Genomic DNA, 14,171 nt, shown 5'->3' on the forward strand with positions numbered 1-14,171 from the left:
GGAATAAGCACAGCACTGGCCAGAAGCTGTAAAGCGATTGCAGAAGATTCAATGGATTTAAGGTTAGCCTGTGTTCGTGGATTGTGCCGTGTCCGATCCTCACTGCGGGCTCGCGCTGGTTCAGCGGCCTCGAGGTGGACGCTCCTGTGCCACATCTCCTTCCTGCTCCATCAGGTGAAAGTGAGCCCCAGTTTGCTTTAAAATGCCATGTTTAGCATATTGAAGCAGCCATATATCACTGTCAAATTAATTGCACTACCTCTGTATAATTGCCCGTAACAAATGAGAACATGGCGGAGACTATTTCTCACAACGGGGGTGTTGTTATTGCTAGTGTTCCTCCAAATTAAGATCTCTTCCTACAAACCGCGGCAGAGAAAACACACTTGTTCTGGTCCTCCTGTCGAGGTTTGCTCTGGGCGTGTTTGTTTTAAAGATTAAGAAGAGCTGAAACAGCCTAATCTGAATCCTAATTAGGAAACAGGAAGTATGAAACGCTTTTCACGGAACGACAGCACCTCTCCTGGAAGCGTTCAGGTCTTCTGATTGGTCCTCTGCGTTTGTCTGATGTCATTTCCACCAGCCGCTGCCTGCAGAGCTCTGATTGGTCTGTTCAGTGACTGAAGACGCTCAAATGTCTTTAATTGGATGCTGTTAGGAAAAGTCTGTGCAGCAGGACGAGTCCAAATCTGAGTTTTAAGTGATGGAGAACAAGAACGACGTGTTTTGTTTTCTTCTTGTTTTCTGAGATCCTCTTTTCTGCCCATTACGACACACACCGCCATTAATACAGCCGATGATCAGCCGCCTCATGTCCCATTATCGGGCAGCAGAGACACAAAATTAAATGGAAGCCATCGACCCAAAGGGCAGACTCTAATAGCAGAAGGCCGTCCACTTCCTGAACGTGTCAGACGATGACGATAAAATCTTTAACAGAGGCCGGGTCCGATCAACGCCGTCCTCCCGTGGCGGCGTGACAGAATTCATTGAAGTGGTTGTGCTTTTGTGTTTGCTGGGCTTCATTTCACCAGCTGTCTGACTGGATCAGCCTCTGGAAGATTTTCCTGGATCAACGTTTCTCTTGATTTGAAGTGTTGGATTCTCCAAATTGATCCGCGTGGACGCCGTTCGTGACGTGTTTCTGGAAGATTGCTTTTAGAAATTGAAGCCGCGTTTGTACATTATCTCTCCGCTTCCCGTGCACACGCACAGCGCGACACGTATCTGCAGAATGGTATTTTGGAAGAGTCGACGTGATAAGCACTCGACCCTGGAGCCGAGGGGCTCTCTGAGGTGCCTGCAGGGGAAGCTCTAACTGACTCCATTTCAGCAAGTTTATCTAAACCGCTCGCTGCCAAAAATGCCTCTCGGGTCATTTAGCCACTGTCAACAATTCAGATGAGGCTGCTGGCCCATGAAGGATAACAGAATGGCAGCTCCTCAGACACTCGGCGTGCGAGGAAAGCTTTTAGTCAAAGCTTTGTGCAAGCCAGTAAGGCCTGAGTTTTAAACTAAATCTGCTCTGGAGCTCCATTTATCTCCCGCGCTCATACGGACGCCGCCGAGGTGAACCTATGCAACGTTAAGCTATTACAGCTCCACAAATCAATAGTTTTATATTAACAAAGGATTAGATGACTGTGTGCGGTGTGAAAAATGTTCCTCATTGTAAGCCCACGGAGACACCCAAACGTGCACTTTCCCTCAGCTTTAAGGAGCCTTTTGCCTCTTTAACGTCCCCGTTTGGCTGCTGCAGAGCTCACAGCAGCGTCAGGATCAGACCTTCATTTGTCAGATGGACAGAAACTTTAGTGTGTGTCGGGGCTGTTCTGTGGGCTTTGAGGAATTCACCTCAACGTGGAATGAAAACAGATGTTAGATTCAGTCCAGCTTTATTCATATGGATTCATTCAGTTCCAGATCTCATGGTCCTTTCCATAAGAGCAGGTCCAGAGCATGCAGACCCAGCAGCTCCCCCATGAGCAAGCACTAGATCTGTAGATCCAGAGTACAGTGTTGAGCTTATGAGGCTAAACCTGGATTATCACCTGAGCAAAGCGACCACCTGTCCTGCAGCCCCTGACCCTCAGAGGCCTGATGAGTTGCACGTGTTACCTGTGGCGACACCTGCGTTATTGCAAAATCTTTGAAAAGGGCCTTACAGGCCACAGCTTGCAGCTCATTTGAGTGTTAATCTGGCCCTGATTATGAATATGACCAGCATAAGTAAATGCAAGATGACTGTGTGAATTACAACATTACTGCATCAGAACTTTTCCACAGGCTTCAGTGGAAAATAAAATGCATGACCTGCATCACGCCGGCCTGGTTACTCCTCTGAGCAGAGGAAGCAGCTCACAGGACAGCAGACGCAGCTCAGGCTCCTCTTTCCTAATCATCTTTCTATGCACTGCTTTGATTTGGGTTTTATTCAATGTTCTGCCGTTGGTGCAAACAGCCGCTGTACTGTAAAGGAAGTGAGCTCGTGATTCATGAGAAGCTAAATGGGATGTGATCAGGAAGGATGAAATCAGTTGGTTCTCCTGAAGAGGAGAAACACTCTTGTGAAAATATTTCTGTAAAAGGAACAAGACCTTAACGTGGCTGAGATGATCGAAGCCGACTGCTGCTGTGCTGGCTGTATTCCTTCCTCTGCTATCAGTATGCCGGGGAGGGTCCCGTCGCTCTGCACTGATTATCAGCTCGCTGAGATGCAGGGCCACCTCAGGGTCAAACAAAGAAAGAGGACGGGGGCAGCGGTTTAGCCCTTTTGGCCTCATTAGTTAATTAGGGTGCAGGCTGGTAATTTCACTCACAATGGCCTCTGAGCATGCACGCAGAATACATGAGAGACGCTGGAAGCAAACAAAACTGGGATGGAAATATGGAGTCAGCCTCCACCTCCCTGTGTGTGAAGTAACAGACGAGCTTCCTGCAGCTCAGGCTCAGACTCACCTGTTCCAACAGAGCATGGACGTCTGAGTTTGGTCCATCAGAACAGAACCTGCAGCGGGCTCACGGCGGCCATGTTTAAGGCTGTAAGTGTCCGTTATCAGTGGTCCTGTTGCACCTACCTGACGTGGTCCAGGGGGAAAAAGCCGGCTCACACCTGAATTCAGCAGCTGCTTCCATTTAGACTGCTTCTTTATTGATCCCAATTTATGAAATTATTTTGTTGCAGTAGCAATTAAACATACAGACAAACACAGAATGTGAACACAATTATTTAGAAAAAGTAACGAAGAATATAAACAGGACTCCAGCCGGACAGCCAGGCGACTCGTCTGTCTGTTGCAGAGAAGCTCTAAAGCGACGCTGCTGCTCCTTTTTATCGCTGTTGCTTTAATCATTTACAGTTTTCAAGGACCTGTTTCTCACATCACAGCACTTTGCTGACCCTGAAGCTGAAGTTTCACCAATTTAATCGCACTTTTGCTTCGATGGGTGACATTTTCATTTGTTCTTCAGAAACTGGTGTCTCGCTGCAAACGTTTGTTTTGTTTTGTTTTTTTGTTGAATTGAGAGCCAATGCCTGTTTTTAACTCGGGACAAACGCATTAAGCTTACAGCCACGTCTGAAAGGCCATTAGCTGTACTGTACCCGATGCAGAGACATGAGTGCAGAGAGTGGAAGCGACACAAAGGCTCTCTGCTTCATGGAAGGAGGATTTTTTCTGTTGCCGGCCGTCACCACCGCAGAGATGGGTTTTATCCCTGCCACAGCTGACCCTGTGAGTTATTTCAGCAAACGGTAGAGTCAGCATGGACCAGAATAGGCGGCTGGGTCGCACTCATGCGGACTGACTGAGCTAAAGAACGTGGAATACAAGATTTATACGTTCAGAATTATTCACAAAGAGTTTTTAAAAATAGCGCCTGGAAGCTGGTCGATGGCCTCCATCCGAGAGTTTATCATGAGCAAACAAAGTGCTGGTAAGAGGAGCTCCAGCGTCCACAGCAGCACGATGAATGACTGTTTGAAGCCGCCCTCCTTCTGTGTGCTGTGAGCTAACCCAGCTAGCATTAGCTAACGTCATGGCTCAGTCACCAGTGGTGCAAAGTGTAACTGCTAATCTGAGGTGCTTGTACTTTGAGTATTTCTATGTTCTGTTTACAGTACTTCTCCTCCACTACATCTCAAATATTGTACTCTTTACTGCAGTAAGAAATGAATCAAAATAAATTATGATATTATCCTCAATAAGGCTTTATTTATTCTTCTTCCACTTCTCTCTCGCTCTCCTCGTCTCGTCGTCTTCTGCCGGTCACCAAAATAATCTGCAAACCACAAATTCATTAAATTTGTACTTTTCATATGTATCATACCAGTGTTTCCACAGTAATGATCAAAGTGACATAATTCAGATTTCCGCCTCATGCATGTGAGCTTTTCTCATCAGGAGGTGGAGGGGATGATGGAGGGGTGACAGCGAGGCGAGACGCCTGCCAAGCAGCCGACTCCCGCTCGAGTTTGTGGCAACAAAACCAGCTATTTTTAACCAGACGTCAGGACGTTTTCCAGCTGCGTCTGTGGTGACAAATCCGGGTATTTTAGGCCAAAACATGATCTCTTCCTGACCCGAACCAAATGGTTTTAGACCAGACCAGACCAGACCAGACCAGACCTGAGCCGAGCCGAGCCGAGCCGAGCCGAGCCACGGTGCTGTCACAACACGAAACTGAAATGTGAACACATGCTCTCCTCTGAGTGTGTGCGAGTGTGTGTGTGCGTGTGTGTGTGCGAGAGCCCATCTCGCCTATTGTCAGACATTGTAATTAAAAGGCAAAAGGCTCCATTTGCGTATTATTTTTAATGCATTATAAAAATCTTCTTCCAGGGGAGAGTGCCCCCCCTACCTGATTTTTGTTTTGTGTCCTGTCACCTTTTCATTACAGTTTGCACGTCTGCAAATTATAGCTTGGCCTCAGTTGTATTGCCATTAATTATAATGTACCAGGGGATTTGACCTTGTGACTGAAAGACCCTGCAGGAAGTTAATTGGTAGGAGCCGAAGCATATTCAGGTCAGACCTGGTTCAAATTACTTGGAAATACTTTTCATGATCTGCTTTGGCTGAGGAGAGCGTTGGGTTGCATTCGTGAACAGAGGGCAGTAAATTAAAGCCTCGCAGAGCAGCATGTCGCTGTTTGAAGTCGAGTGTCACACGGGGTCTGAAAGATAAAAATAAAGTGCCGGAACAGTTTTTAGCTCTGGAGTTTCATGATGCACAGAGCGAAAACTCAACAACAGACTGGGATCATGGATAAATATGGATATTGATGGTTCACAGAGGAGGCCCCCAGAACTTAGTGACCCCCCCATTACACCACAACAAAATTCACCTTCAGGAACAATAAACGCAGCATGTACATGAAAGATTTAGTGTTTTACTCCATGACCATGTATGCTCGTCAGACCATGTCCATTCTGGGTCCTTTAAAAGCCTTCCTCTTGCACCATCATCAAGCCAAGCTTTCAGCCTCCTGAGCTGCAGCGTCTGTGGGCAGCGAGCAGAGCTTTAGATCTTCGCTCGTGTTTTCTAATCTCCGTCATTACGCCCCTTTACCCTGACGAGCACGTCGTCTGCTCACAGCCAGATTTCATGCTGTAGCTGCTTCTTTCTCCTCTGCCGCTCAGCCTTTTGTGTTGCATTCTCTCCAGGTTTGATAATTAGGTGCTGTCACGCCGAGGAGGCTGGAAATTAGTCAGAGCAGAAATGGACTTTTCACTGTTTGGCTTCTGTTTAATATCCAAACATTAGTCATGACAGAAGAGACGCAGCTATTGGAAATGTATCAGGGAGTTGTTTATTTGGAGATGATGAGGTGAGGCTGCACATTTTGGATCAATAGCGGGGGATGAATGGGAGGCTCGATGAAGAAGCCCATTCGCACCGTCGCCAGCCTCAAACTTTCACGCTGTAGTCAGTGGAAAAAGCACTTAACACTGTTGATTCCTGCAGCACACGTTCCTCCTGCCTGCGTCACTCCTCTCCTCTTGTAATACTCTGGGATGACAACTGAAGTGGTGGTGGGTTGGAGGAATGATGGCAACAACCGTAATCCTGACAAAGCTGTGTTGGTGAATGACTGAGAGATGTGAGGAGAAAGAGCTTAGGGGCTGATGCGTCTCTGTCAATTTGATTAAGGCCTGACACCCACACACAGCACATGGAAACGGCTGCTTAGCGCTTTGTGCCGTCTCTCAAAGTACAGCAGGTTAATGATAAGTGGTGAAGACAGTTTGCAATGCGCTTCTGAAAGGCTAATTTATCTGCCTCTGAAACACAAATTGGAAACATAATGCTCAAAGTTAGTTCTGTTCGGAGGCTCATCGTAACAGCCATTATATGCAGACTTCACCTGCAAATCCGCGTCCCTTTAAAGTGCAGAAATACTGCAGGCAACATGCTGTGATTATTAGATTCACGGTTCAGTACGCTGAGGGTAGCAGGGAAAACGAGAGAAACGCAGAAAGTCACGTTAATAAGAAGAAATACATTGAAATAAATCTCACAAATGTCACTGATGGTCTGTTGAAACACGCTGACCTGCTGATAGTTTGCGCTCGTTCATGCAGGACGCGCTCAGAGACTGAGGAGGCAGCACCGGTCAGAGCTTTGGCCCAGTCCAGGTCTGCTGTGAGGGGCTGCTTGAAGGCTGCCTCCTTCCAGTAATCGATGCATTCGGGTCATCTTCAGCCTCCTCTTCTGCGTGTTTGGGACAGGTTCTGTCCTGATGCGAGGGGCTCTCTTCCAGGATGGTAATGTCCTCATCCAGAGGCTCCCAAATGGTTTGAAGAGTGTGAAAACGGTACAATCACACGGCGAGCTGTGGCCTTCACAGTCACTGGATCCCAACCCAGCTGAAGGCTGATGGGAGATTTTGGAGCGGCACGTTAGGCAGCACGCTCCACCTCCATCATAAAGATGTCAAACGGGGGAATATGCTCCGGATGAATGACGTTCAGAACTCCAGAGTCCCGCAGACTTTGAGGATCGATGACACCTAACGATGAAGCTGTTCTGCAGGATTTATGACTCATTTGCATACGTGAAATCGCTGCAGGAAAGATCACACATTTATCACCTGAACGAGAAAATGACAAAAAACAAACTTATAGAAGGCACAGCTAGAGACCCTCGAGGCTCTGGGGGTAATGGGCTGCTGGGGGCAGAGTGAGGGGTTTCTCTGGACTGACCGGCAGGTCAGAGAACATGGAGCCGGTACCAAGAAGGCATGATGGGAGTGACCAGTTGAAAGGATGTGCAGCAGGTTTTGAAGTTTGGAGAAGCTTCTTCAAATCTGCAGGGGCGAGAGGGGGGTGAGAGGGAGAGTCTGGGGTCTGTGAAGTCCGCTAAGGCTGGACTAACACAGCTTTGAGGGCTCTGCAGAGGGGCTCTGTGTGTTCAGGCGGGGTCTTCTTCACCAACACATGACACACAGTTTGATGCAAGAGTGTTTAAAGCATTGACTGTAAATGGAAGAGGGTCACGGCTACAAGAGAGACCCCAGACCCAAACATGAGAAGAAATTAGATGGTAGAGAGAGATTCAGCTGTGTCCCACCTTAACTCCAAGCTGTGCTTCAGTGCACCCCCCCCCCCCCCCCCCACTGAAATCCCACTGGAATCCAAGAATAGATGTCGCACGGCTTCCTTCACCTGGTCTCAGCACTGGGTTGAGACACGCGCCTCCTCCAGCTCATGTGAAACCCTCCCTGATCAACACGAGCGTGTTTGCTTGAGACTGTGAGCTCACAGATCATAAAGACAACCAAACATGACTGTATTTGAGCAGCACTCACAGTCGTTTAATAAAGGGTTGCAAACATAATCTCCCTCCAGTATGTCAAGAGACGTGTGCTGCGAAATGCACGACATGGATCACATTTTGAAGAGCAGCTCCGAGCTGCAGAAATCCTCTGGCTCAGTTTAATAAGCTATAGCACATAACCATGTTTGTGAGTCTGCTGCCACGTTGCGTCTCTCTGCCTGTGTTCCCTTTCACTCATCAAATAATGGCAAAAACGGTCCATAATATTCATCTCAAATGGAGCAGCTTCAATTTAAGATCAAAATTGTCTCATAATGTCTGAAGAATTCATATTTCATCAGCTCGTGCTGACTGCCTGCGGGTCATTAAGGAGGAACCTCTCTGCCTGATGCAGAGAGATGGGAAATCAGAGTGTTTTGGTAAAATGGGTTTCCTGTTGGGAAGCGTTGACGGGGCAGCATTGGCTGAATCTCATTCAGGTCTTTGTGTCGACCTTATTTCAGGCCACAGGTGATCAGATCCGCACACTGTATGTGAGCAGAGCAGTGTGTGTGTGCGTCCTCAGACCGCCGCTCTCTCAGGGTCTGCTGTTGATGCGTGCATCCCGGCGTGGCCCTGCCATCCCTGCGCTGTCGGCCCTGCGTCGTGTGTGCTCGCTCAGACACGACTTGCATTTTAAGCACCAACAGCTGACTGTTGTAGCCTCCTTGTAATGGAGCCAGTCACCACCGGCTGCCAGGCTCCAATTAGGCATGCAAACCTCCTGATCCAAGAGGGGGAAGGAGCTGGTTTCCCCCAGCAGAGACCAGCGCCTCTCGTTCGCTCACTCCACGAACTCGCACACCTTAAAATGACGACGGCCATGTGGCGTGAAGGAACTTGTGCTGTGGTGTAATTGGAATTAAAAACTGTGTGTGAGTTAATGCTAAGATGTTAAAAGCCTGTTTACAGCAGCAGCCTGTGAAGTCCGTAATGCTCCCGCTGGAGAATGGCCAGCGCTCACGTCCTCACTCGGAGGTTTTGGTCATTGTTATTAAAACCTCACAGGCGTATTTGCTTCAAAGTGTGGAGGGATTATCGGCAAATTAATACACCGTTCCTAATACCGCCGCTGAGCTCGCTGCGAGTGGCTTTGAATGTGCTCTTCCATCTAACTTCTTTCCCAACTTTGTCAAATTAATAATTTGAATAATCAATCTGCCGGCAAGCTATTAACTAAGCAAACACGGCGCGTTTGTGTGTCTGTACGTCGATGTGTGTGTGTGTGTGTGTGTCTGTGTGTGTGTGTGTGTGTGTGTGTGTGTGTGCGTGTGTGTGTGGTGCTTTCAAAGACCAGGCCTCTCTTTGTTTGTTAAAGGATGATAGCAGTGTAATTTAGTCATGATCCTATTGACATTAATACTTATTCAGACTATTAAAAGGCAAAATGTTAAAGTGGAGAAAAACAGTGTCTGCAGTGTTTTTGTTTAGATCTCATATGATGTGCTTGGAGCTTTTATTGTTATTGTTACAGTAAGGTTCAAATGTTCTGTTGTTGTGTTGTTTTACATTAGGAGGGAATGTAACTGCTGCCTGAAGGGATTCAGACTCATGACCTCTGTGTTTCTGAAGGCTGGCTCAGGCCTGCTCAGTGCTGCACTGATAGAAAACATCATTTGTGTGCTGCAAATGAGTTACATGTGTAGTTTTTAGAAGACGGGGTTTGTAAGGAGATATTAGCGGGCACGTAGTTCCTGTGAGGAGGACCCGCTGGCGAACGCTGCGAGAACCCGTCCTCCACGCGGATGCAGTGAAATACCTCGGCTGGATGGGGTTGCTGTGGCCTCTAATTGCCTGTGTGGATGGTTTCAGGGGACAACCTGCTCTTCTTCCTCAGAAAAAAAAGACAGGTTGCACAAAGGTTTGCTGGTGTCATCTCTGGTTGTACAGTTCTGCTCCCCTCAAACCTGCAAACACTCTGGACATGGCGCTGGAAGTCTATGGGGAGAGGAGGGCAGAGAGGAGTTTGGTTTGTACAAACATTTGTGAGGCAGCGCTGGCATGCAGACAGAAGGACTGTCAGTGGGTGAGCCAGGTAGCCACCATCTTTTCTCCAGTTAGCATGACAGCGCTAATGTGTCAACAGCACCCTCTCAGGGACATGTACGTCCACGTTCAGGGACATGTACGTCCACGTTCAGGGACATGTACGTCCACGTTCAGGGACATGTACGTCCACGTTCAGGGACTGTCTTCAGTCCACTGGCTTTGGCATCGTGTAGTTTCTTACTTACTTAACATTAGCTCTGATTTAAGCCTGCTGCTCATATTAGCAGGAGCTAGCTCCCTACAAGATTTCCACAGTTTGGGCTAAAATGATGCTTTTTAAAGCACTGCTGCACAGAGCGAACATGTTTTTAGGTCAGTGTGAGTTTGTTAAAGCCACAGACGGCTTCTCCTGCAGATATTTATGCTAACGCTTTACGGCTAATACCCCAGTCCAGTGCTCAGACCGGCCGTACTTGTATAGCTAACTGCTAAGCTTCCACCTGAATGCACGGCAGCATCCTGACGTCATAGCATCAACAGAACGGCCTGTTTTCCACATTGGCAGATTCTTCTTCCTCACATACCAAAAATTACCATCATCGCGGTGCTGTTCGTGGAGGAGCAGAGGGCTGTGAAGACAGGCGTCCAAGCAGAGGACTGGAGGGTAACGAAGGACTCTCGAGAGGAGAAGGAGGTTTATGAGTTTCTGGAGAGGACTGAGAGTGAGGGACAGGCTCAGCGGGTAGATATTAGATTGGTGTCGTGAGGAGACTGTCGGGGCACAGACAGCTTCATCCTTTATCCGAGCTCCTCCTCACCATGTCAAGCACTTCTTTCTGTCCTTCCTGTTAATCTACACCTCCACCCCCCAAATCTCTTCTGCCGTTTCGTTCATGTCATCGAGGTCAGGTCTGTCTTCGCTTCAGAGCTCTGATGAAAACGTCAAAGCATCAAACTGCTCTTCCTGAATGTTTTAGCTTATTTACAACTGATTTGATTTCATTTAGTTACTGTTTCCTAAAGCAGCTCCATCCAAGTGTAAAACATATTACAGGAGAAGCAGATATGAAACAGTCAAACAGCGTTAAATCAATCTTAAATCTGTCTCTTATTCAATCAGGTTGAACCACTTTTGTCTTATTTTACAAACCAGAGTGAATCCAGATTTCTCTTTATGATAATCCTGATCTCTGTCATTGTTCAGACCTACGAGTTCCTGTATTTTTCAACATTTTGGCAGATTGAAACCGCTGAATTTCAGCTAAATGAGCACTTCCTGTGTGCGTCGTCCCCACAGATGTTCTGACTCTGACACATAGATCACACTTTGATTACTGTCTCTGTTGCCTGACGTTTGTTTAGTCGTTTTATTCCAGTGAGCGTTAATCATTCCTATCTGGTATTCAGCTAATTAGGTGTTGTGATGGTTGTGATTTTGATGGGATTTATCCTGAACGTAACTTGTTTCATGTTATTTTCTCTGAATATTCCTCTTTGTTGGTCTCTGAGCTGCCGTCTTTATTCACTTAAATCAACCTTTAAGGAGCTCTCTGTGTTTCCTGTTGAACAAATATGTAATAAGTAAATATATTTTTCCTTTGTTCCTGTCGATTTAAGTCAGGTTTGTAAATCACGTCTCAGGAGAAACTTGTTTTTGCCGTTTATTTCAGAATATATGTGGTTAAAGGACAATAAAGAGTGTTTCTAAAGTTTCAAGATGTTAAACAGTAAAAGTCAAACTATCCAACCCAACGTGAGTTTATTTAGTGAGTTAACTTTAGCAGCTTTAGCAGGAAACAGGAGAAGATTCAGATGAAGAATGAAGAGTTTTCCGCCATCATCTTCCTCCTCAGCAGAGACACAAATTTACAGTTTTACAACAGATGCTTTGTCCCGGAGACGCTTTGTCCCGGAGACGCTGTACGCGGCCCTTCAGAGACGTGTGCTGAGGACGAGGCTCTGGGAAAAGCCCTCTTTCCCACACCGCCTGAACTGCTCCGTGTTGTCTTTAGCGTTGCAGATATGATCAGTTGATTTTTGGCCGGTTGTCTTCCTCTTCGGAGGCGTGGCCACGCTCTGCAGCGCGCTGTTTGTGATCTTACAGAGGAGAGAAGGAAACGGATACGCTGTTTTCTTTAGATCTACCTCCAGCCTGTGAAAGCAAACACGCCGAGCGTCGCCGTTTCTAATGCTTCAAGAGTTCGCCTGCTGGCTCGGGACAAAGGGCAGGTCATTGCAGTGGCAGAGGCGGAGTTTCATTGCAATATGACATCCTGATGAAGCCGTGAGCGAGATATTCTTCTCACCTCAAACATTTTAATGGAATCAGTGTTTGAGGTTGTCCTCGAAGAGGAGGAGGAGGCCTTTGTTGTTTGTGTGAATGCTTAAGTCCTGCTCCTCTTTCCCGGCCTGTCGTTGTCGTGTTTTCTCTCACGCTGTTAAACCACCGCAAACCCTCTTAGATCGCTTCCTTTTCAACAAAGCGATGCTTACATTCCTGTATTTGTGTATACTTAAAGAATTAAAAGCGATATCCTCGAGGGGAAGACCAGATCATCCCTGCTGACACTGGAATATCTTCCTCGAGAGCTTCCAATTTGCCCAACATAAACACAGCTAAACATGGCGACGCTCTAAAGGCTTCCCGCCACAAAAGCCTATTGTGTACATCCGTGCACTTCTGAGTACAGTACGCACCCTCAGCGGAGGAGGTTCGGCTTCACGGCGTAACGATGATGGCTTTTCACATCATCGACCGAGCAGGGGAAGAAAGAACAACGAAGGCCACCGCTGTGACTCCCCTCCTTAGTCACAGATGTGTTTCCATAGCCGGGAGGATGTTGAATTATGAAACATCAGCGTCTCATTGTGCCGCCGCCGTTGCCGGCTACCTGTCTTTGAATGGCGAGTCCTTGTAAACCATTCCCATGAATCTCCCGGTGAGAACTGGGCTGAGACTGCCTCGCTCATTTGTGTGAAGTGGCGACACGCTGGAGGCTCAGCGGGATCTCTGTCGAGCTCCGGATCACGATTCAGCGGAGTTTCTGCTTCGCTCCCGTGCCGCTGAATGTAGAGCCTTAAATGAAACCGTGTCACGTTCCGGTGACACGTGCAAGTGATGAATTTCCTGATTAGGCCTTTGAAAATTATTGCACATTTTAACACTTTTCATCGAATATTCATTTTAATTTGTTGGCGCAGGGAGGAACAAACACCAGGTGTTTCCGCGCTCTCGTCTGTGTCACCGTGGCTTTAGCTGATGCTGAGAGATGAAGTGCATTAGAGGCTCAGGAAAAGGATATTCTTTGATTTACAGCATTGTGCCTTCTAAATCATCTGCCAGCAGAAGCAGGGATGAGCGAGAGCACCCTGGAACGGCTCAATTGGGCGGCTTTTATGAGCAGTGAAATGAGGAATGAAATAAAATCTTCTCATAGTTTCACTGAATATGTTTTAGATTGCTGCCGAGGACTGACGATCAAACAGACGCAGAACATCTGAAAATCCTCATTCTTTTCTTTCCAGCGTCAAGAATCGAATTATTATCCGCAGTCGTCTGCACTTTGCCCTCCTCTTCTTCAAAAGGTTCCTCCTTAGAAACGAATCACACGGCCATTGAGCGCCGTTCTCAGGACACAATCAGATGTGTGCTCAAACAGGAAGATAAAGAGAAATAATTTCAAAATCTGTGCAAAAAGTTGCTCAACAGTAAAGCTTGCAGCTCCCTCCATTTGTCTGGACAGGGGAAATAAAAAGAAGCAGGTCTATTACTGATGTGTGTTTAATGTTATTTCTGTTTCTAGCTGCATTGAGTTGCATGAAGTAAACGTCAACAGCTTGTCAGACAGAGAGCGATGAGGACGGACTGAACACAGTGTGGATGAAGGCTGTGAAAAGGGGACGAACAAGACATATTGTATTTGCTCTGTTGTAGTTCCTGTAATTAATCACGTTAAGCTCAGTTAAAATCTTCCAGTATTAACTGCAGTAGAAGCTCACCCTGCAGGAAGACATTCAACTTTCCAGGAAAGGAAAGATGTGAGAAAACATCCAATCGCATCGACTTTCAGAGGCCAGTGGAACAGCCAGGGACGGGCGTCAGCTCTGGATACCTGATAGGTGTCACATTAAGAACTCCATTAAGAAATAGCCAGAAGAAAAGCGTGACAGCACAGCCAACAGTGGTGATTCAGGCAGTCCACCGCTGCTGAGCACAATGTGTCAGAGTGCATAAAACTGTTGCTGAAAATACCAAAACTAAAAGAGAATTTACCGTTTGCAGTTAGCGACAGCAGCAGCTAACAGCCTGCTAACAGCCTGCTAACAGCCCGCTAACAGCCCGCTAACAGCCTGGCAGTTCAGCGA

The 14,171-nt window shown here is 47.1% G+C and overlaps 1 protein-coding gene across 6 annotated transcripts in view; it reads left to right on the forward strand.

The window, feature by feature from the left end:
- Window positions 1–14,171, forward strand: part of ncam1a (neural cell adhesion molecule 1a) — a 221,899-nt gene that overhangs the window by 138,023 nt on the left and 69,705 nt on the right. The gene's annotated exons all lie outside the window — the stretch shown is intronic.

This window comes from Chaetodon trifascialis, chromosome 16, assembly GCF_039877785.1.
Source record: "Chaetodon trifascialis isolate fChaTrf1 chromosome 16, fChaTrf1.hap1, whole genome shotgun sequence".
NCBI lineage: Eukaryota > Metazoa > Chordata > Actinopteri > Chaetodontiformes > Chaetodontidae > Chaetodon > Chaetodon trifascialis.